The sequence below is a fragment of the Bison bison genome, unplaced genomic scaffold, assembly GCF_000754665.1.
Source record: "Bison bison bison isolate TAMUID 2011002044 unplaced genomic scaffold, Bison_UMD1.0 scf7180017864165, whole genome shotgun sequence".
Classification (NCBI taxonomy): Eukaryota; Metazoa; Chordata; class Mammalia; order Artiodactyla; family Bovidae; genus Bison; species Bison bison.
The window spans coordinates 1,082,963-1,107,140 of record NW_011494737.1 but is presented as its reverse complement, the minus strand read 5'-3'; the positions used below and the strand labels follow the sequence as shown (position 1 = coordinate 1,107,140).

Sequence of the window (24,178 nt, the reverse complement as noted above, 5' to 3'; positions counted from 1 at the left end):
CTGAAATACGAAAGAAAATAACCTTGGAGGACATTATTCCTTTTAAAAATTTATGTGTGTGTGTGTTTATATTATTTCTTTTTTGATAAAATGTCTGACATTGATAGTACTTTAATAATAAGATAAATAGGAGAAACTATAGTAATTTATAGGAAATAAAGACTAAAATTTGCCATTTAAGGAAACTTTAATGTTATTGTTTATTACTTCATAATATTCTTAAAGCCTGAATTTCTCTGAATTATTATAATCACATTCTGTGTGTGCTGTGCTGTGCTAAGTCAATTCAGTCATGTCCTACTCTTTGCAACCCTATGAACTGTAGCCCATAGGCTCCTCTCTCTGTGGGATTCTCCAGGCAAGAATAGTGGAGTAGATTGCCCTGCACTTCTTCCTTCTTCCCAACCCAGGGATCAAACCCTCATCTGTTATGTCTTCTGCATTGACAGGTGAGTTCTTTACCACTAGCACCACCTAGAGAATCCCAGAGACGGGGGAGCCTGGTGGGCTGTCGTCTATGTGGTCACAAAGAGTTGGACAGGACTGAAGGGACTTAGCAGCAGCAGCAGCAGCAGCACCACCACCACCACCTGGGAAGCCCCTAAACACTATCTATTTATTCATAAATACACAGAGCATGTATATTTTGGGGGCTTGTGTGTATATGTATGATAGAGTAGCAAGATATACTAAGGCCTTCCTCCAGTATTTTCTCACAATAGTTCTAGTAATAAATGTGATTAAACATATCCCAGGATCTTAGCTAAAAGTCCCTATGGCAAGAAGTAAGAAAGTTTCTTGGAAATCTCAAAATTTATTTTAAAACCCTGTGTGTTCATTTAATTAGGAAAATATTTAAGCTCCATACCTATCAAATTCATTCACTTTTCCCACTGAACATTATAGTAAATTAGATGGTAAAGGAAGATAAATCACATGTGAATTGAATTTTGTTTTTATATGTGGTTCTGCTTCTCTGGACAGAGAAGCCTGGAGGGCTTGACATGACTTTGTGACTAGCTGCTATACCCTAACCTTTGTTGGAGAAATACATTTGACAAACGATAAGAAATACATGTCTACTCAAATAGTCCTATACCTATAACTATAAAGTGTATATTTTTTCTCATCATCTAATTAATTTTTTTTTACAGAAATGTTTAAGTGTTCAGTAAATCGGAGGAAAAAAAACATGGAGTTTTAGCAACTGAAGCGCAAATTAAGGTAATTATTAGATTATTGCTGCCAATCATGATTGTTAGTAATTTCAAAGTATATTTACTATATTCAAGTTAGAATATGCTTTTATGTGTTTCACTGAAAATTGAACATATTGTTTGATGGGCTACTGAAATGCAATTTTACATAGTTTTGGAAAATAAATTGACTGCTTGTGAACAAATATGTAAATAATATATTACAAAGTACTTGTTGTTGTGAAGAATTATACTCTAAATATTTGAACACTAATGGGCTGCTAAAAATAATTTCAGCAGTGTTCTACTTTTGAAAAGCATATGGCTATCTTATACTCCTATGTAATATTGGATAACTATACAGATTTTTTAAAAAAATTAGTACATGTATATGACAATTCATTAAAGTCACTTTTGCTTAATTCGTTCTATTTGCTCTCAATTACCTATCCATGATGGTGAAAATGTATATTAGGAAATAAAATGTATGGATCTTATAGATCAGACTATTTAATGTAAAGCACATTCTTTTCAAAAGTAATGTTTTTATTTATCATAAATATATGTATGCAGTTGAACATAAGAGCCTTTAAGGTGTATGACAGTAGGCCAGTACATGTAGTTTGTTTTGCAGCAAATCATTTGAAGACAAAATAATCAATGGTAAAATTGGAATATCCTTTCTTCTTGAAGTTACTAAAGTTAAACTCCTTAAAGTGATTTTGAAATTTCTAAAATGTACACTATTATAAACATGCAGCTTGAAAGTAGAAATATTAACTTTATTTTCTTTATACAATCATATTAATCTAATTTTGAATTGAGGATATAATTGGTATGTATTATAAATCATTATAAGCCTGTTTTCAAAGATTCTGTATTTTGCTTTTTAGTCTAAGAAGAATATTGAGTGACCTAAGACTATAAAAGTATCGCACTCACCTTTGTAGATATAAATTTTCCCATTGATTTTGTTTCTTATAGATATTTTGTTTCAGTTTCTTTGTCACTGTTCTCTTCTGCCCGTTCCTTTACAAATGCAAGCAAATAACATTATCCCTCTTTTCCAGAATAGATATGATTTAATCTACTAGCTTATCTATACATTGACATATAAATTTCACAGAAGTTCTTTCATTGACTTGAGTAAAGTGGTTTTTCCAGCACTTAGTGAAAGAAATAAATTTTAAAACAGTCTGAATCATTTTTTAAAAAATTAATCCAAGATAAACTTAGATGTGCTTGCTATAGAGAAATTAAGGCTAATGAGAAAGACATGAAGGTCTATAGAAATGATTATATATATTTTAAAAGCATCAGTAGCAGACTGCTAAGGAAACAGACATGGGAGAGCTTACTTTTGCTGGAGGCCCTTGAAACCTTCATGCATGCTGTGAAATTCACTGAGAGGGGTTGCTGATACAGAGAAAGGGAGGCCATGTGGGAGACCATGCATTCCAGATCAACACAATACCTTTTGAAGGGGTGCATAAAGGAGAAAGGGATGGCCATTGAAGGACTGAGGGATTACACATGTGACAGTACTATGTTAAGAGATGAGTCTGGAAAAGTAGATTTGGAGCAGCTCATATAATATATCATGTTTACCAGACGAAAGCTTAATTTTCCATCTTAGCTGTCTCTAGAGTGCTTAAGTATCCATAAGGTTGTGAGGAAAAATTTTCAGAATCTCTCCTGATGCCTATTTTCGTTAAGAAATATAAGAAACAACAAAAATCTTATAATATTTAATATCATGATTGCTACTGGCCCCCAAAATATGAAATTTCTGGAAAAGTTTTGAAATTTTTACAGTATTAAATAGTAGACAGTATTTGCTTCCTGGTTTTTTAATTGACCTATAATACATATACCATAGGTTCATCCTTTTAAAGTGTATAATTCTGTGATTTTTAGTGTATTTGCAGAGTTGTGTACCTGTCACCGCTATCTAATCTAGAAAAATTTTCTCATTCCTAAAAGAAACATTGTACCCATAAGCAGTTACTCCCATTCTTCTCTCATCTCATCTGCAGGAAGCCATTAACATATCTTCTGCTTCTATGGATTTACCAAATAAAGGGAAGCATACAATATTTTTGTATCTGCTCTTTTCACTTAACATAATGTTTTCAAGTTTCAAGTCTTGTGTAAATTAGGACAATTATTTTATGCATGGATAATAGTAATGAAATCACATTTTGTTTATCCATTTATCAGTTGACGGACCTTGGGTTCATTAACACTTTCTGGCTATTATCAATAATGATGCTATGAACATATATGTCCGAGTTTTTGCATAGACATAATCAGATACGACTGAAGTGACTTAGCAGCAGTAGCAGCAGCATGTATTACTTTCTCTTGGGTGGATAGGTGGGGTGGAATGGTAACTGTATGTTTCACCTTTTGAGGAACTTCCAAATTGCTTTCCAAAGCAATTGGAAGGATTTTACATTCCCACCAAAATTATGTATGTTCTAATTTCATCATATTCTTGCCAAAAGTTTTTATTGTCATTTTGATTACAACCATTCTAATGGATGTCAAGTGGCATCTCATTGGATTTTGATGGCAGTTGTATTTTTAAGAGTATTTTAGTATACTGATGTTACAAGTGTTTTGATAAGTGTGTTAAGTAGAATCATTGTCTATTTTCAAGTAGACTGATTCTCATATTTAGACAATAGTCTTTACAAAAGTAAAAGTGAGAGTCACTCAGTCATGTCCAACCCCTTGCGACTCCATGGGCTATAGAGTCTGCGGAATTCTCCAGGCAAGAATATTGGAGTGGGTAGACTTTCCCTTCTCTAGGGGATCATCCCAACCCGTGGATCAAACCCAGGTCTCCCACATTGTAAATGAATTCTTTACCAGGTGAGCTACAAGGGAAGCCCAAGAATACTGGACTGGGTAGCCTATCCCTTTTCTAGTGGCTCTTCCTGACCCAGAAATAGAACCGGAGTCTCCTGCATTGCAGGTGATTCTTTACCATCAGAGCCATCAGGGAAATTTGAGTTAAACTTATAAAGGTTATTTGGTTAATCCCATGCATAAATTAACAACAAATGGTATAGCTGGCATTTTCTCTATTTTTATTAAAAGATATTTTCAGATTCATTATAAGCATTGATAATCACCATAAATTTATTCAGAGTATCAAAAACAACATAATCTCTTATATGTGATTAAACTTGGCCTAAGAGCGTATTTGTCTTGAGGTATAGGTTAGTGACAGTACACAGCATCATTAATACCAAGATTTTAATAATATCTGGAACACAACTGCACCCCTTTCTGGGTTTTTCAGCAATGTTTGAAGTCATGCTCAATCTAGCCATTTACAAATTTTCACTAAATTTATGATAAATGTTTGGAAGTTGTATTTGAGATTTCCTGCAGGGAAGGAATGAAATCATTGGAGAAACCATAGTTCTTCCTGCTGTGGTAAAGATGGTTGAAATCACACAAGATAAATTACATGGCAACAAATAAAATTATGTTACTTTATCACTAAATATTCTTAGAAAATTACATGAGAAACATTGCTTTAACCAGAAAAAAAAAGTAATGTTAGAACAAATTATGTAGTATGAGAGATTTGTTTTGCCTTTGGACAAAACCTGTTTTTCCAATATCAATCAGTTTATGATATTTGCTAGATTGCTTGTTAAATTCATATTTATTGATATACAATTATATTAAACATATTCTTTTTAATGTACAATTATATTTTGATGCAGAAAATTGTGTTAGAATGTACCACCAAAATCCAGATGTAGACTATATCCTTCACCACAAGTTCTCTTGTGCCTGTTTGTAGTCATTCCCTCCTGCCAGTATCATTCCTGGGAATCTCTAGATTCTTCTTTAGTAATGAAATACAACAAAACAAACAATAACCCGAGAGGAAGCTGGCTGAAGAAGATGCTGACTAAAGTTTTGAAAAAGGATTCTATATATGACCTTCAAGGTGTTACTTATCTTCTCTCTGCTTCAGTTTCTTTATTAGAAATATGGAGTTAACAACATCATCTACCACATATCATTTAGAGTAGAGCTAGGTATATTTAAACACTTCTGGACACTCATGTTTTTTTTTAAATTAACTATAATTTTTTGAATCTTGTACGAAAGATTTATTGGAGTATATTTTCCACCGTAAATGACTTCTTACTATCAATTCAGTCACAAAGAATCAAATCACATTTTTCAAAATAATACAAGTAATTCAGAAGCATGATGATCACACAAGTTTTGGTTAATGGTTCCATTCTTCCAATTCCTTAGGCACAGATGCTAAGAGTGACTCTTGAATTTTCTTTCAGTTGCATTGCATATCCATCAGCATCTTTTGTTGGGCTACTGAGTACCTCTTTTGCTACTACCTTCATCCAATCACAATCCACTTGACTGGAGAATTGCAGCAGTCTCCTGTTTTTCTTGCCTCACTGTTTTCTCTCTACAACACTCAGTCTTTCTTGCTCTACCTTCAACCTTATCTAAACTCCAACTGCCCTGACACCATTTTCATTCACTGACCACAGGAGCCCTCTCTACCAAGGAGCCTTATCCCAAGATATCCCATGGCTTATTTCCTAGGCTTCAGATACCCTCTTCTCATGGCAGCCTTCCTTGAACAACCTATTTAATATTGAAACTGTCTGGGGGCATACCCCACCCTCCTCTCTTGCTTTCTTTTTCTCCAGATCATATAATACCACATTACACACAATTCTGTTTATTGTCTCATCCTATTAGTCAATATATTTGAAATATTTCCTCTTTATAGCATTCTTTTAATTTTTACTTTAATGTGTCTTTTATATTGTTACACTGGCCTTGGTCATGACTTTGAATATTAGAAAATTAATTCTGGAGGCATGCAGTGTGGGGGATTGTCTGACTTGAGGCAGGAGAATTATCTGGGAAATATTTGCAATATCTCATGTAAGAGATAAAAAGATTTGATTTAAGGTGACAACACTGGGGATTGAGTAGTAATAATGCATTTGAGACTCTGTATTTAAAGAAAATTGACAAGTAATAGTGACTGATTATATTTGATTAGTGAGAGTTGAAATCTCAGTGGGACAAATCTCAAGAAGCTTGAAACTGATGTCTCCATGGATGGTGGCACCATTTACTGAGCTTTAGGGAGCAGGGTTCTAGAGAACCCTGTATGTTTCTTATAGAAAAACAATTATCTTCATAGGAATAATAGAGTTTGTTTTTTTACAGAAATTATTTCCAAAGCCAGATGTTAATTTTTATATCTAGGTAGGAATGATCTCTGAAAATAGAACAGTTTTAACTGAAGGTCATTTCATTAATTGTCTCAAATTATTTACCCACTTGTTTGTAGAAATTAAGAAAAAAATGTTTTGGTATGCTCTGAAAGTACATTTTCTAATTTCAAAACCACAGTCAGAAAGTGTAAGATGTATAAACTGGCCATGGGCAGAGTAAAAACACATTAATTATTCAGACAGTCATCCTTACTTATTCCATTCTTGGAGATATAGTGGCTGTCAGAATCTGTCAGCTGTATAGTTAGTACCCTTCAGAATTTACATGCATAAATGGTGACCTTTGGAAATTTGCATAAAGATAAGTCTGGCATTGGAATGATAGCTGCCAGTCAGTTTTGCAAGGCAAAAGTTGTCAGCCACCATTTAAACGACAAAATGGGCAATGAAGCAGGGATAGCAAATGGAGTATATACAAAAACAGCAATTATACCTATTTGACCAAAACAAAAATATAACTTGGTTATAACTAGAGCTTTATGAAGTTAAAAAAGTTATAACCAATTACTAGATATCTTTGGAACAGTATTTTTGCTTTTCTCACAACATATTTGTTCAAAGTTTTGTTTTATAATATCAGAATTTAAAAATTTAATTATTTAATATGTTTACTAGATTTTGTATTATAAAATCAGTGTATAATTATTATAGACAATTTAGAAATATTGCAAAGAAAGCTTATAATTATCTATAGCCTCACATTCAGAGAAAGCCATAGTTAATGTTTTAGTGTTAATTCTTATTTATCCTTTTAAATAGATAAATATATACATATATATTTATTTATTTAAATAGATAAGCATATTCATAGCCTCATAAATGGGCAAGTACTTTCTTACTGTCATTATACTATATTTTATTCATCATAAATATGACAGATAAACATGTATAAATCCTTTGATACATAGTGATTATTTTTTGGATAGATTTTTAGTGGTGGAATTATTTGATTTAATTTATGACTGTTTAAAACTTTTGATGTATATTAAAATTTCCTTACAGAAAGTCAATTTATTGAAATACCTTCTCCCTTTAATCATTTTCAGATGTTATATTTTAAATGTCTGATTAAAGATTGCCATTTAGGGAATGTTGTACTAAAATCAAAATCTATGTAAGGCATAAAATCATTTTCAACTAAAAGTATCTTTTCTTTTATTATTGTTACTAATTTCAATTTCTATGTTTCTATATATGCATGTCACTTACTACTTAACACACTCATCACCCTAAACCTGAAACATTCATATTTCAGAACAGTGCTGAATACCTAAACCAAAGTAAAAAATAATGAGAAACAAAATTTAAAAAATTTGTGCATTCAAAAGAATTATATATAAATCATGTGATTTATAGAATGTATAGAATATTGAGATTTGTCCCACTGAGACTTCAACTCTCACTAATCAAATACAACCAGTCACTAAGACTTGTCAGTTTTACCCTTTAAATACAGAGTCTTAAATGCAGTACTGTCACTCAGTCCCCAGTGTTGTCACCTTACACTAAATCTTTTTTATCCCTTACATGGGATATTGCAAATATTTCCCAGATAGTTCTCCTGCCTCAAGTCACACAATCCCCTACACTGCCTGCATAATTTATGGCGTTGAAAATATTGTGGTGGTTCAAAAAAGACTGGTCATTTCTGCCTGAATTAGAGATATTATGTGGAGTATAGAGAGGACTGCTCTATAATATAAATATTTATAAGTTGGAAGCAATGGAATTTTTGTTTTGTGCCATAGTGAAAAACTAAAAATAGTTTACTACTGACGATTTTTATTTATTTTTTGCAGGAGAGGGATTTTTAAATAATTTTTAAATTGAGTATATACATTTAAAATGTTTTCCTAAGTACATGTATTTCAAATTATGAAGTAATTTGAAAATACTGGAGGAATTTTATCAAATGTGTACACCCATGAAACTGTGACTGTTATTTGTCTGTCTTTATATCTGTTTATATATCTGACTATGTATCTATGCTTATAGTATTTGTTTTGTTTTCTACATTCTATTCTGAGATTTAAGACTTGTATAGAACTATGTTTTTATCACCATAAGTAGGATACAAAGTAGTTATAGCACCTAAAAGTTTCTCCTTGCTGCCCATTTTTAGTCATTTTCTGCCTGTGTCTCTAATCTATAGCAACCACTATTGTGTTCTTCATTCCTACATTTTTAGGTTTTTTAGAATACCATATAAATGAATCATACAATAAGCAGCCTTTTGAAACTGACTTCTTTCACACATCATAATGCCTTTGAGATTCATCCTTGTTTTTGAGTATATCAACAATTCATATGTTCTTTATTGTTGGCAGTATTCCAATCTATAGATGACTCACAGTTCATTTATCCATCTGTTCCCTTGTTGAAGATATTTGCGTTGTTCGTAGTTTTTGGTGAAATTAAAATTCCTGTAAAAATTCATATGTATGTGTGTGTGCATAAATTTTCATTTCTTTAGTATAAATACCTAAGGATTGTAGTGTTGTGTCATGGTAAGTGTATATATTATTTTTTTTATTGTTTCTGTTTTGTATTTCCAGGTTTATTTTCTTCCTGTTGCTGTTTTATTTGTATCTTATGTGACATTGTTGTTATATAAATTGGTGCTATGCAAAGATTTTAATATTCAAGTGCTAAGTTAACCTGTTATTTTTTAATGCTAACTTCAAGACCTGCTTTTCTTTATCTCTGATTTTAAATAGAAAAAATTCTATCATCCAAGTGGAAAATGCCGCTTTCATGATATTTCCTTCCATAATATTTTTCACTTTTCTTTAGGATATGTCTTGTTTCCTTTAGTAATTGATCCCCAAACAATTAACCATAGGAACAGCAGTTTAACTGTTTATCCACTAGGTACAATATTAGCTTGTATTCTAATTAAGCAAATTAGTTTTATTCTAACTAAAGCACTTTTTACATAGAAAAGATCCTCACTGAAAAAAAAAATACAATATATTTTAACAAATTTGGTCATTTAGCATTCAAGACTTAAGAAGTGAAAATTTTAAAAAAACCACATATAAAACTTTAGAAATACTAAAAGCTAAATGTTAATCTGTTTATCAAGTATGAGGCATGAATAGCCATTGAAAGTCATCATAAAAAATCTTGTAAATGTAGCAGTCTATTATATCTCAGAGTAAAGTTTCCATATGTACCTAAGAGTCTCTGAATTATACGTAGTTTAGAAATGTGGTTCCCATTAGGAACACCTCTGAATCAGGTTCTGTTCCCTCTAGGCTTGGTCTTGCCATTAACTTGCTGTGAGACTCAGGGCACATCATATAATCTCTCTGGATTATAGTATTCTCCTTTGTCCAATTAGTGAGGGTAGTGCTAGATTATCCATAAAGGACCTTCTTGCTCTTAAAAAAAAAAAATAGGATGCTGCAATTCTGTAGTGATCTTGGGTCATTGAGAAGAAAAGTTAGTTTGTGTGTGTTTAATATACTTTGTCACAAGGCAAAAATATATACAGTATGTTATAAAAGACTTCAAAATATGTGTAACTTTGAAAAACAGTTTTGGTACTTGGAAGAAATCCACTAACCTAGGAACCTTGATTATTATCAAATCATTAATTTTCTTACTATTTTTAAAAAGTTAAGTAATTTTAAAAATTCTAGAATTTGTTTTAAGTATTTACTTGAGTAAATATAAATTGATAACTCCTTTTTTAGTACTATAGAGCCTTATTGAAAATAGCATTTAATCATTTTTTCCCAGAATTTCTGTCAATACAAATTTATTGAATTAGTACCTCTCCTTAATTATGAAACATAGACTTCATAATGATTTCTCAAATTTTTTTCAGAGTAAATATGAGGTTTTTTTTTTGAAACAGAATTTTCACTTATATAATCACAAGGAAAGGGGACTGATTAAAAACATCATCTTTGGTTACATTTACTTAATGCTGGGTAACTACTACCTCATTAAGTAAAATATTTCAAATGCTGAAGAATGTCATTGTGAATCTTGAAGAGGAATAAAGGTTAAAACATTAAATTTGTTTTTAAAAAATGATTTAGTGGGTATTGTGTTAATATCTGGGATACTTAAGACCTCTGGTGTGGTCTATAGGGATTGTGTTGTCCTTGTCCTGACACAGAGAAAATCACAACTCTAGCAGGGGATAAAGGATCATGTAAAACTAGCTACATTATAATGTCCTAAATACTATAATAGAAACATGAGAAAAAGGACATAATTAATTCTGAATAAAAGGCCTTAGGAAAGCTTTGCAAATTGCTAGCATATGGGAAGGATTTTACTTTCTGAGAACAGAGAATGGACATTCTAAAAGAACAGATATTCTTTATAAAATACTGTATTCATTAGAAAATAGTGAATATTTTATTTGAGGGACTGTAGTTTTCCTCAGTGATGGAGTATTAGGTAAAGATACCTGAGGAAATTTAAGAATAATAAGAGATCCTTTTGATATGATTATATATTAAGTAGAGAACTATATAGCTATATTGTCATGCTTTTTTTTTTTTTTTAAGAACAACATCTCTTGAAAGTGTGCGAGTTGCATTAAAGGTGGGATATAACCATCAGATAAGAAACATTAACTATAGAGGGCTAGAACTGATAGCTATTGTCTTCTGTAAGCTGATCGGAAACACTAGTGTTTTCAGCATTGATGAATTCCAAGTGCTTAACTTCCTCCCCTGTATTTTTATATAAACCTTCGACATATATACCTTTAGAACATACTTAGTTGAGGGGGACTACAGTTTTTCTTTTTTAAAACATTATAAATTTTACACATAAATAAAAATTTCTTTCATATCTTTCCAATTCATCTCACGTACATTATATACATTTTGTTCTTGAGTCCTAAAATGTGTTAGTGGAGGAGAATTTAATTCTTTAAGAAAAAAGAATAAAGAAACTGAATTTCTTGGTTTGGCTTAGTGTTGCCTTCAATGTTCTGAGAACAATAATGCAATTAGATAAAATGTTTATCTACAAAATTTAATTCCTGGAGAGTAGCTTCTCAAATTGCCTGTTACAAGTGTAATAGAAGCAAGCAGTTGTTTGCTGGCTTTGTTGCCAAAAATTGTGAATGGCTAGATTTTTATAAAACGTGGTGGTAATGCATATATAATCATGTAAACTCTCCATTGTCAATTTGAATGAAAAAACTGAATTTTGTAGACAAACAGTTTTTGTTATATTGTCTCAGTGTTCTCAGCCATGAGTGAAGAAATCTTTGATGTTATTAATTATTCCACAAATGAAGTTCTTAATAGAGTTCTTTTTCATTTCAATTTAATTTCATCCTTGATTAAATACACTGAATTAGTACTATTTTGGATTGTTATTTTATGGATAATCTAGTAATAAGTAGTTGAAAAGGAAAGTTTGATATTTATTCTGGGAATATGTAAATATCCAAAGAAAACAAATGCTTCTTATCATTATACCTCTGTCAATAAATATTGTAGCAGTGATTCCCTCCCATTAGCAGCTAATGATGACATAGCTGAATATATTTTAATTGGCATGAACTTCCATATAATGGACTTCCCCACTGGCTCAGAGGGTAAAAGCATCTGCCTACAATGCGGGAGACCTGGGTTCGATCCCTGGATTGGGAAGATCCCCTGGAGAAGGAAATGGCAACCCACTCCAGTATTCTTGCCTGGAAAATCCCATGGACCGAGGAGCCTGGCAGGCTATGGTCCATGGGGTCGCAAAGAGTTGGACACGACTGAGCGACTTTACTTCACTTCACTTCCATATAATGACAAGGAATAAATTTAATAGAAAACAATTTGGAAAACATTGATACGGAGGGGAATAGCCCAACCGTTCATTTAGAAAGAGTGACAGCGACAGTGAAAGTTGCTCAGTTGTGTCCGACTCTTTGAGACCCCATGGGCTATACACTTCATGGAATTCTCCAGGCCAGAATACTGTGGTGGATAGCCTTTCCCTTCTCCAGGGAATACTCCCAACCCAGGGATCGAACCCAGGTCTCCCACATTACCACATTACCAGAGGATTCTTTGCCAGCTGAGAGACAAAGGAAATGCTTAGAAAGGGTAGCACTGTTTTTAGTCCCATCTTTAAGATTATCCCACCTTGCTGCTGCTGCTGCTGCTAAGTCGCTTCAGTCGTGTCCAACTCTGTGCGACCCCATAGACAGCAGCCCACCAGACTCCCCCGTCCCTGGGCTAATGCTAACAGATCAACAAGGAATGAGCTAATGAAATGTCCAACAAACTGTATTCATCATAAATTGAAGACAACATCTGAACTGAGATCATTTCCAAATTGCACTTACTATAGCTTTTGTTACCTAAAGGGGAAAGGATGTGTTTCTGAAGTGCTATTATGTGTGTTTTTACTCAAATGCTTGATACATTTCCTGTACATACATGATGCCCACTGATAAAATTCTTTTAACTTTAATTACAGCAGAAAATAAACATCTAGCATAGTTTAAATTAATGAAATAATATTAGATTTTGTTATGATTATGTGTATTTGTCTTTAATACATTTAGAATGTAAACTCAAAGTTCTGGTCCATTTCTGCCATTAATGATGATAACGTCTTAAATTTTATTTATGTATTGCTATCTTTCATAATGTCATAGATCAACAAAAATTGGGTACTCTGAAACTTTTTAAAGAATGTATATATATCAAGTTATATTAAAACACATTTCTTTTTTTTGCCATTTAAAAATTTTATTTAATTTTATTGAAGGATAACTGCTTTACATAATTTTGTTGTTTTCTGTCAAACCTCAACATGAATCAATCATAGGTATACAAATACGCCCTCCCTTTTGAACCTCCCTCCCATCTCCCTGCCCATCCCACCCCTCAAGGTTGATGTAGAGCCCCTGTTTGAGTTTCCTGAGCCATACAGCAAATTCCCATTGGCTATCTATTTTACATATGGTATATAAGTTTCTGTGTTACTCTTTCCATACATCTTACCCTCTCTTCCCCTCTCCCCATGTCTATAAGTCAATTCTCAGTGTCTGTTTCTCCATTGTCACCCTGTAAATATATTACTTTTGTTTTTATTTCCCTTACTCTAGGAGGTGGGTCATAAAGCATCTTGTTTGATCTTGTTCTGTCTATGTTTTCCTCTAAGAGTTTTATAGTTTCTGGTCTTACATTTAGGTCTTGAATCCACTTTGAGTTTATCTTTGTGTATGGTAGTGGAAATGTTCTAATTTCATTCTTTTATGAATAGCTATCCAATTTTCTCAGCACCATTTATTGAAGAGGCTGTCTTTGCCCAATTGTATAATCTTGTCCCGTTTGTCAAAAATAAAGTACCCATAGGTGCATGGGTTTATTTCTGGGCTTTCTGTCTTGTTCCATTGGTTTATATTTCTGTTTCTATGCCAGTACCATATCGTCTTGATGGCATAGCTTTGTAGGATAATCTGAAATCAGGAAGGTTGATTCCTCCAGCTCCATTGTTCTTTCTCAAGACTGCTTTGGCTATTCGGGGTCTTTTGTGTTTCCATATGAATTGTGAAATTCTTTGCTGTAGTTCTGTGAAAAATGCTATTGGCAATTTGATAGGGATCACACTGAATCTGTAGATTGTATTTGGTAGTATAGTTATTTTCATAATATTGATTCCTCCTACCCAGGCACACAGAATGTCTCTCCATCAGTTTATGTCATCTTTGATTTCTTTCATCAGTGTCTTATAATTTTCTGTGTACAGTTCTTTTGTCTTCTTAGGTAAGTTTATTCCTGGATATTTAATTCTTTTTGTTGCAATGGTGAATGGGATTGATTTGTTAACTTCTTTTTCTGTTTTTTCATTGTTAGTATATAGAAATAGAAGTGATTTCTGTGTATTGATTTTATACTCCTGCAACTTTGCAACAGAGAAGGCATTGGCACCCCACTCCAGTACTCTTGCCTGGAAAATCCCATGAACGGAGGATCCTGGTAGGCTGCATGCAGTCCATGAGGTCGCTAAGAGTCGGACACGACTGAGCGACTTCACTTTCACTTTTCGCTTTCATGCATTGGAGAAGGAAATGGCAACCCACTCCAGTGTTCTTGCCTGGAGAATCCCAGGGACGGGGGAGCCTGGTGGGCTGCTGTCTATGGGGTTGCACAGAGTCGGACACGACTGAAGCGACTTAGCAGCAGCAGCAGCAACTTTGCAAATTCACTGATTAGCTCTAATAATTTTCCGATACTATCTTTAGGGTTTTCTATGTACAATATCATGTCATCTGCAAACAGTAAGAGCTTTACTTCTTTTCTGATCTGGATTCCTTTTATTTCTTTCTCTTCTCTGATTGGTGTAGCTAGGAATTCCAGAACTGTGTTGAATAACAGTGGCAAAAGTGGACACCCTTGTCTAGTTCCAGACCTTAGTGAGAGTGCTTTCAGTTTTTCACCGTTGAGAATAAAGTTTGCCATAGGCTTATCATACATGGCCTTTCCTATGTTGAAGTAGGTTCCTTCTGTGCCCATTTTTTGAGGAATTTAAATCATAAATGGATGCTGAAATATGTCAGAGGCTTTTTCTGCATCTGTTGAGATTATCATATGGTTTTTGTCTTTCAGTTTCTTAATATGGTGTATCACACTGTTTGATTTGCATATATTGAAGAATACTTACATCCCTGGAATAAACCCAACTTATTCATGGTATATGAACTTTTTGATGTGTTGCTCAATTCTGTTTGCTAAAATTTTGTTGAAGATTTTTGAATCTATGTTCATCAGTGATATTGGCCTGTAGTTTTCTTTTTTTGGTTGTCTTTGCCTGGTTTTGGTATCAGGATGATGGTGGCCTCATAGAGTGAGTTTGGTAGTGTTCCTTCCTCTGCAATTTGTTCAAAGAGTTTTAGAAGCATAGGCATTAGCTCTTCTCTGAATGTTTGATAGAATTATTCTGTGAAGCCATCTGGTCCTGCGCTTTTGCTTTCTGGGAGATTTTTGATAACAGCTTCAATGTCAGTGCTTGTGATTGGTTGTTCATAATTTCTATTTCATCATGGTTCATTCTTTGAAGATTGAACTTTTCTAAAATCTGTCCGTTTCTTCCAGGTTATCTATTATATTGCCATATACTTGTTCATAATAGCCTCTTATAATCCTTTGTATTTGTGCATTGTCTGTTGTAAACTCTTCTTTTTCATTTCTAATTTTGTTGATTTGATTCTTCTCTCTTTTTTTCTTAATGAGTCTGGCTAAAGGTTTGTCAATTTTGTTTACCTTCTCAAAGAACCAACTTTTAGTTTTATTAATGTTTACTGTTGTTTCTTTCATTTCTTCTCAGTTTATTTCCACTTGGATCTATATGATTTCTTTCTTTCTACTAATTTTGGGGTTTTATTGTTTTTCTTTTTACAGTTGTTTTAGGTGTAAAGTTAGGTTGTCTATTCAATGTTTTTCTTGTTTCTTGAGGTAGGATTGTATTGCTATAAACTTCTGTCTTAGAACTGCTTTTGCTGCATCCCATAGGTTTTGAGTTGTCGTGTTTTCATTGTCATTTATTTCTAGAAATTTTTTGATTTCCCTTTTGATTTCTTTTTTTTTTTTAAACTTTACATAATTGTATTAGTTTTGCCAAATATCAAAATGAATCCGCCACAGGTATACATGTGTTCCCCATCCTGAACCCTCTCCCTCCTCCCGCCCCATACCATCCCTCTGGGTCGTCCCAGTGCACTAGCCCCAAGCATCCAGTATCGTGCATCGAACCTGTTTCTAACAGGCAACTCGTTTCTAACATGATATTTTACATGTTTCAATGCCATTCTCCCAAATCTTCCCACCCTTTCCCTCTCCCACAGAGTCCATAAGACTGTTCTATACATCAGTGTCTCTTTTGCTGTCTCGTATACCGGGTTATTGTTACCATCTTTCTAAATGCCATATATATGCGTTAGTATACTGTAATGGTGTTTTTCCTTCTGGCTTACTTCACTCTGTATAATAGGCTCCAGTTTCATCCACCTCATTAGAACTGATTCAAATGTATTTTTGATTTCTTTAGTAACCTGTTGGATATTTAGGAACATGTTGGTTAATTTCCATGTGTTTGTGTTTCTTACAGGTTTTTTTTTTTCTTTCTTGTAATTGATATCTAGTCTCATAGCATTGTGGTTGGAGAAGATGCTTGATGCTATTTCAGTTTTCTTAAATATACTGAGATTTGATTTGTGACCCAAGTTGTGGTCTATCCTGGAGAATGTTCCGTGTGCACTTGAGAAGAAGGTGTATTCTCCTGCATTTGGATGGAATGTCCTAAAGATGTCAATGAAATCCATCTCATCTAATGCATCATTTAAGACTTGTGTTTCCTTATTAATTTTCTGTTTTGATGATCTATCCGTTGGTATGAGTGGGGTTTTAATGCCTCCTACTACTATTGTGTTACTGTCAATTTCTCCTTTTATGTCTGTTGGTGTTTGTCTTATGTATTGAGGTGCTCCTATGTTGGGTGCATAGAAATTTACAATTGTTATGTTTTCTGCTTGAATGATCCCTTGATTATTATGTAGTGTCCTTCCTTATCTCTTGTAATCTTCTTTAATTTAAGGTCTATTTTCTCTGATATGAGGACTGCTACTCCAGCTTCCTTTTGTTTCCCATTTCCATGGAATATATTTTTCCATGCTCTAAGTTTCAGACTATATGTGTCTTGGGATCTGAAGTGGTTTTCTTGTAAATTGCATCTATGTGGGTCCTGTTTTTGTATACATTCAGCCGTCTGTGTCTTTTGATTGGAGCATTTAATCTATTTACATTTAAAGTAATTCAGTTCAGTCACTCAGTCATGTCTGACTCTTTGCAACCCCATGAACCACAGCACACCAGGCCTCACTGTCCATCACCAACTCCCGGAGTCCACTGAAACCATGTCCATCAAGTTGATGAAGCCATCCAAGCATCTGATCCTGTGGCATCCCCCTTCTCCTCCTGCCCTCTATCTTTCCCAGCATCAGCGTCCTTTCCAATGAATCAACTCTTCACATCAGGTGGGCAAAGTATTGGAGTTTCAGCTTCAACATCAGTCCTTCCAATGAACACCCAGGACTGATTTCCTTTAGGATGGACTGGTTGCATCTCCTTGCAGTCCAAGGGACTCTCAAGAGTCTTCTCCAACACCACAGTTCAAGAGCATCAATTCTTCAGTGCTCAGCTTTCTTCACAGTCCAACTCTCACATCCATACATGTAGCCTTGACTAGACGGACCTTTGTTGGCAAAGTAATGTCTCTGCTTTTGAATATGCTATCTAGGTTGGTCATAACTTTCCTTCCAAGGAGTAAGCGTCTTTTAATTTCGTGGCTGCAATCACCATCTGCAGTGATTTTGGAGCCTAGAAAAATAAAGTCAGCCACTGTTTGCATCGTTTCCCCATCTGTCTGCCATGAAGTGATAGGACTGGATGCCATGATCTTAGTTTTCTGAATGTTGAGCTTTAAGGCAACTTTTTCACTCTCCTCTTTCACTTTCATCAAGAGGCTCTTTAGTTCTTCACTTTCTGCCATAAAGGTGGTATCATCTGCATATCTGAGGTTATTGATATTTCTCCCGGCAATCTTGATTCCAGGTTGTGCTTCCTCCAGCCCAGCGTTTCTCCTGCAGTTAAATAAGCAGGGTGACAATATACAGCCTTAACATACTCCTTTTCCTATTTGGAACCAGTCCAGTTCCATGTCCAGTTCTTACTATTGCTTCCTGATGATATAGTTGTTCATATTTCTGTTTTCTTAATTTTTAGGGGTTGATTTTGTAGGTCTTTTTTCTTCTCTTTATTTCTTAACTATACAAGTTCTGTTAACATTTGTTGTAAAACTGGTTTGGTGATACTGAGTTCTCTTAACTTTTGCTTATCTGAAAAGCTTTGTATTTCTCCATCAATTTTGAGTGAGATCCTTGCTGGGTACAGTAATCTTGATTGTAGATTTTTCCCTTTCAGTACTTTAAATATATCCTGCCATTCACTTCTTGTCTGCAAAGTTTCTGCTGAAAGATCAACTTAAGTGTATGTGGTTAAGTGTATGGGGTTTCCCTTGTATGTTACTTGTTGCTTCTCCCTTGCTGCTTTTAATATTCTTCCTTTGTGTTTAGTCTTTGTTAGTTTGATTAGTAAGTGTCTTGGCATGTTTCTCCTTGGGTTTATCCTGTATGGATCACTTTGTGCCTCTTCAACTTGATTGACTATCTCCTTTTCCATGTTGGGAAAATTTTCAATTATAATCTCTTCAAAAATTTTCTCATACCCTTTCTTTTCTCTTCTTCTTCTGAGACCCTTATACTTCAAATGTTGGTGAATTTGATATTGTCCCAGAGGTCTCTGAGACTATCCTCAGTTCTTTTCATTCTCTTTTCTTTATTCTGTTCTTCAGAAGTTATTGCCACCATTTTATTTTCCAGCTCACTGATTGTTCTGCTTCAGATATTCTGCTATTAATTCCTTCTAGAGTATTTTTAATTTCAATAATTATGTTGTTTGTCTCTGTATGTTGATTCTTTAATTCTTCTAGGTCTTTGTTAATGGATTCTTGCATTTTCTTCATTTTGTTTTTAAGGTTTTGATCACCTTTACTATCATTATTCTGAATTATTTTTCAGGTAGTTTGCCTATTTCCTCTTCATTTATTTGAATTTCTGTGTTTCTAGTTTGTCCTTTCATTTGTATAGTATTTCTCTACCTTTTCACTTTTTTTTTTTTAACTTACTGTGTTTGAGGTCTCCTTTTCCCAGGCTTTAAGGAAAGTTGAATTCTTTCCTTGAACAAGTTTGAATTCTTTCTTCTTCTTGGTTTCTGCCCTCCTAATGTTGGTCTAGTGGTCTGTGTAAGCTTTGAATACAGTTTGTGCTGAGTTTTTGTTTGTTTGTTTTTCCTCTGATGGGCAAGGTGAGTGAGGTGATAATCCTGTCTGCTGATGATTGGGGTTTGCATTTTTGTTTTGTTTGTTGTTTAGCTGAGGCATCCTGCACAGAGTGCTACTGGTAGTTGGGTGATACTGGGTCTTGTATTCAAGTGGTTTCGTTTGTGTGAGTTCTCACTATTTCTTACACCCTAGGATTAGTTCTCTAGTAGTGTAGGGTCTTGGAGTCAGTGCTCCCACTCCAAAGGCTCGGGGCTTGTTCTCTTCTCTGTTTTCCAGTCTGTCTTGCACTCAGCCAGTGAGGCATGAAAGATTCCCAGTGAACAAATTAAAGACAATCACTTTCTCCTTAGGGTCAAGGGTCACTCCCTTCTGTCCCTGTAAGTTCTAGATCTCTGGCTCATTACAAAAGATTAATCTCAGTAACAGCCACATGGGAAAGGTGCAGTGTGGGCAAGGTCTGAGAGGGGAGGACTCTTTCCAGGCTGCCATTCTCCCCAAATCTCCACATGATCACCTGAAACACATTTTTAATGTCAATCTTGGAAGAGAGATTTTTGACATATATGAAAATTATGTCATCATGACTCATTTGCACTGAATTTTTGAGTAGTTTATCATTTGAAAGGCTCTGATCTCTGACAACATATTGTGTAGTATAGGTAAAAATGAAGAGTAACCAAGACGCTTTGGCTTTCCCAGACACTGTATTTTCTGTAATATCTAAGTTTAACTCATCTAAGAAGAAAATTTTATTTGTTGTTTTATTAATGCATAATGTAGTTACTGAAAATTTATTCTAAATCTAGATTTTTTCCAGATAATAAATTAGTTTTTAAAGTGACATGGTAGCACGTATTTGTGTCATGCTTTGGTGTTTTTGATGTTTTTCACATTCAAATTGATATCGCTGAATATATATTATTTTCCCAAATAGTAGGAAACATATTTTAATGAAATTTCTAGTAACTCATTGCCTAGTAAAGAAGAGATTATCACTCTAGACATTGCGAGGGATGGAAATTTGATTTAGTAGAATAACATTTGATATTTCATAATTAGTTTCCAATATAATAAAATTATATTAAAACTATAAAATAATACATAGCAATAACAATAATGCAGTTTACAGCATTTATTATTTATTATTATATTAAAAATTAATCAAATCATTACATCATCATTCACTAATTATTACAAAATTATATAAAGTTAGGATTTTTAAATGATGAACTTTTCTTTGTTGCATGTTGATATAACTTATGGTTTTTGTCCTGTGGCAAAGCCTTCTTGTTCTCACAGAACTTTCTCAATTTAAAATTTAAATTGTTTTACAAGATCAGTTAAGGAATAGAACTAATGTGACTGAAACAGAATTCCCCTTCATTTCTGTGATCTGGCCAGCATTAAAAACCAAATGGTAAAAAAGATACCCAAAAGGGAAATGGGGCAAATGTGAGGATATGAAAATATGAATGTACATTTTGCCTTTTAAAACTCGTTTAGATATTGCCTTAATCCTCCAGAAAATTTTGAGTTTCATAGCATCTTCCTACCTCTTAGTTCCTAGTTAGCTATGTTGCCTATATCTTCACCAACTTTTCTTCCCTCTTTTGCATCACAAAGTCGAATGCCAGTATTTCTAAGATGGTCCTTGAGACTAGTCCTGTTCTATTCTTTGTGTTTTCTGAGTGCCACATGTGAGTACTATCTTTAGAAAAATTAAGTAACTGCAGGAGTTTCTAATCTGGAGTAAAAAAAAAATAAAATAAAAATAGTAAATGGTTTTTTCAGGCTCCAGAGAAGTATACTGAATTTCTTATCTCTTAAGAATCATTTCTTTAAAGAAGGAATTTTAAAGCATAAAGATTCAATTTCTCTTCTGTATTGAACTCCAAAGATATTTTGAGTGTATATTTGTAGAAATAGAATGGATGAGTAATAAATCGTTCACTGGAGAATAGTACTAAACCATATTTTGAACAGGTAAATAAATCTGGAACTGTTGAAAGCTCTAGAGTGAATCATTTTTCATAATATTTTAGAAGACTTTATCACACCCAGGAGGTTAGACTCTGAATGATGAAATAATAAAGTTATGTTAGTTTTGATAAATTTATTTTGCCTTGAGAAAAAAATTCAATGAACGTTTCACTAAACTAATCCTGAAAATTTGTCAGAGCTCTTTGTGAAATGTCTAAAATTAAAATTAAGTAAGGAGTCGAATGTGATAAAGTAATTAATTAAATAAGAAATCAGCCTTTGTGAAGCTGAAATTCCATATAAAATTTGAGATTTTAACTTTGGATTTTGATTGATTGAAAATACACATTTAAGCAGACCTTTCATTAGATATCAGAAGATGAGAAATTTTAGCCTCTGTAAATATATTGATGGTGAATAGCATCGCAGTTCAACTTGAACCATATTTTTTTTTCATTGAGATAAGTTATCTTATCTTTTTTCTTGTCTATTAGCATTTAAAGCACGGCAAAGAATTTCATTTAAAGTCATCATCTGAACTTGGTTAGCAAGTTCAATTCATGATAATCCTGTCCATCAACCTTACTCTGATTCAGTTAATACCTGGGAAAATAGTATCTTCTTTTCTACCTTTCCTGACTTCCCTAGGTTTGCTGACCACACCACCTTTTTGGCTTCCTTTGTATTTTTGCCTTCTGACACCATATATGGAACCGGTGGTACTAAACACTTTCTACACTTTCTTTAAAAACATGTTTGACTTTATTGGTATACTTCTGAAATATGAACCAACATATTCAAAGGATCTGTCAAAATCTAATATTCAGTTAAAGAAGTGAATCAGATCTGATGTCTAGAACATTTAAATAAAGGAATTGTCTCTTTTTTTCCCCTTTTTTCCTCTTCTCTTTTGCATTGTGTTTTTCTCCTTTCATAACTGTCTCCCTAACAAACACACATGCACAAATACACACCCAAGTGCTTTTTTTACTCCTTTATTTTTTCTTACAGTAAAGAAAAGAATAATGCATACTAAAAATAACAGCAGTGAATGGACCATTTATAGGATAGGACAATTCCTTACTTGTAAGTAGAAAGTATATGGAAATAGAAATTGTCCACAGAATTGAACATTACTAAAATTATTCTTATTCAAATGTCAACAGGATATTTGATATGAAAGTATCTTAGTTCAGTTAGTATTCTGTTCTTCATTAATATATAAATAACATGAACTGTGTGAAACTCTCAGGAACAGAGATGATTTTTTTGTATGTTTCACAATAGAAATTAAGATTATTTAGGAAAGGGCACTGGTGAGTAGTTTGACATTGACTTTGAAAGTGTGTTTTCATGGCTAAAGATTTAATTTTTAAAGCAGATTATTTTCCATATGAAATCTAATTTTTAAATGATATAGATCATATATTAGACTAATTTATAGCAGAATTATTAATTCATTATTGTTTCATCTTTTTGGCTAATTTGATTAAGTTTCAAGATCTATTTTAAAAATACTATATATACTTTATATTTTTAAAGTTTAAAGTTTTTAGGTTTGTAAGCAAAAATAGAAAAAGGTATCAATTAATAATAAGATATTTAACTCTTCATAGTGAACAAAAATGCTAAATGAGTATTTAAAACTACTAATACTGGTTCTTTCACTGTACCTATTAAAGATAGGGTTTCACTTCCGTGGACTTGAGTTTCTGCTGTAAATTTGAGAGCACTGAACTTAATGATTGAGATATCTTTCTGATGTTAAATGTTTAATATTTAAATTTTCCTTTGTGCTCTACAAACTTAAACTCTTGCCTTTGGGAATTTAGAAGTGAGAAAAAATGTCATTTATGTTTGCTCTTATATATGATAAAGTAGACAAGAATTTCAGTCGGAATGACAGGGTATAATTTCCAAATTTAAAATGTTGTGTTGACAAATGCAATAAATTTATACTTAGTTATAAGTAGAGGCAGTGAGTAGCAGGGCACATGATAAGTGCAAATATGCTCCTGAGATAATATAATTTTCTATAAATCAAAATAATCAAGAGAGCATATATTTAATGGATATGGAGAGTTTATCAGCTTGTATTAGAGTATTCATTTAAAATAAATGAAGAAAAGGGAAAAGATCTAGTCGAATTTTTAAATCTCAGTTAATTAGAAAAATTTTGCGTATATAATATCTTAATGATTAACATATCTGGAGGGATCAATTCCTTGTTGAAAGTAGTATAATAATGATAGAAATGAGTATGCTACTGCTACTACTAAGTCACTTCAGTCATGTCCGACTCTGTGCGACCCCATAGACGGCAGCCCACCAGGCTCTCCTGCCCCTGGGATTCTCCAGGCAAGAACACTGGAGTGGATTGCCATTTCCTTCTCTAATGCATGAAAGTGAAAAAGTGAAAGTGAAGTCGCTCAGTCGTGTCCGACTTTTAGTGCACCCATGGACTGCAGCCTACCAGGCTCCTCCATCCATGGGATTTTCCAGGCAAGAGTACTGGAGTGGGATGCCATTGCCTTCTCCGAGAAATGAATATAATTACTATAAAAAGCTTTTGCTCCAGTGAAAGTCAAATGAAATATAAGAACTAAAGACTTACAGTATAAGAAGAAATAGGGTGTGTATATATATATATATATATATTTTTTTTTTTTTTTTTTTTGTAAAGGAGACTAGTAAGACAACTAGAAATGATTCCTGTTAAAACCTGGCATTTAGTAAAAGAAGACTATCACTATATATTGTCTATGAGATTCCTTGTGAATAACTGGCAATGTGAGGCTATAGTAGTCAGAGCTCTTT

The 24,178-nt window shown here is 33.4% G+C and overlaps 1 protein-coding gene across 7 annotated transcripts in view; it reads left to right on the top strand.

The window, feature by feature from the left end:
• The window catches only part of LPHN3 (latrophilin 3), a 952,179-nt gene that overhangs the window by 217,826 nt on the left and 710,175 nt on the right, over positions 1–24,178 (top strand). For all 7 annotated transcript variants that reach the window (XM_010841647.1, XM_010841644.1, XM_010841645.1 and 4 more), the window contains exon 2: positions 1,155–1,224. The gene's annotated coding sequence lies outside the window, so the exon portion shown is untranslated. The remainder of the gene's footprint in view (positions 1–1,154; positions 1,225–24,178) is intronic.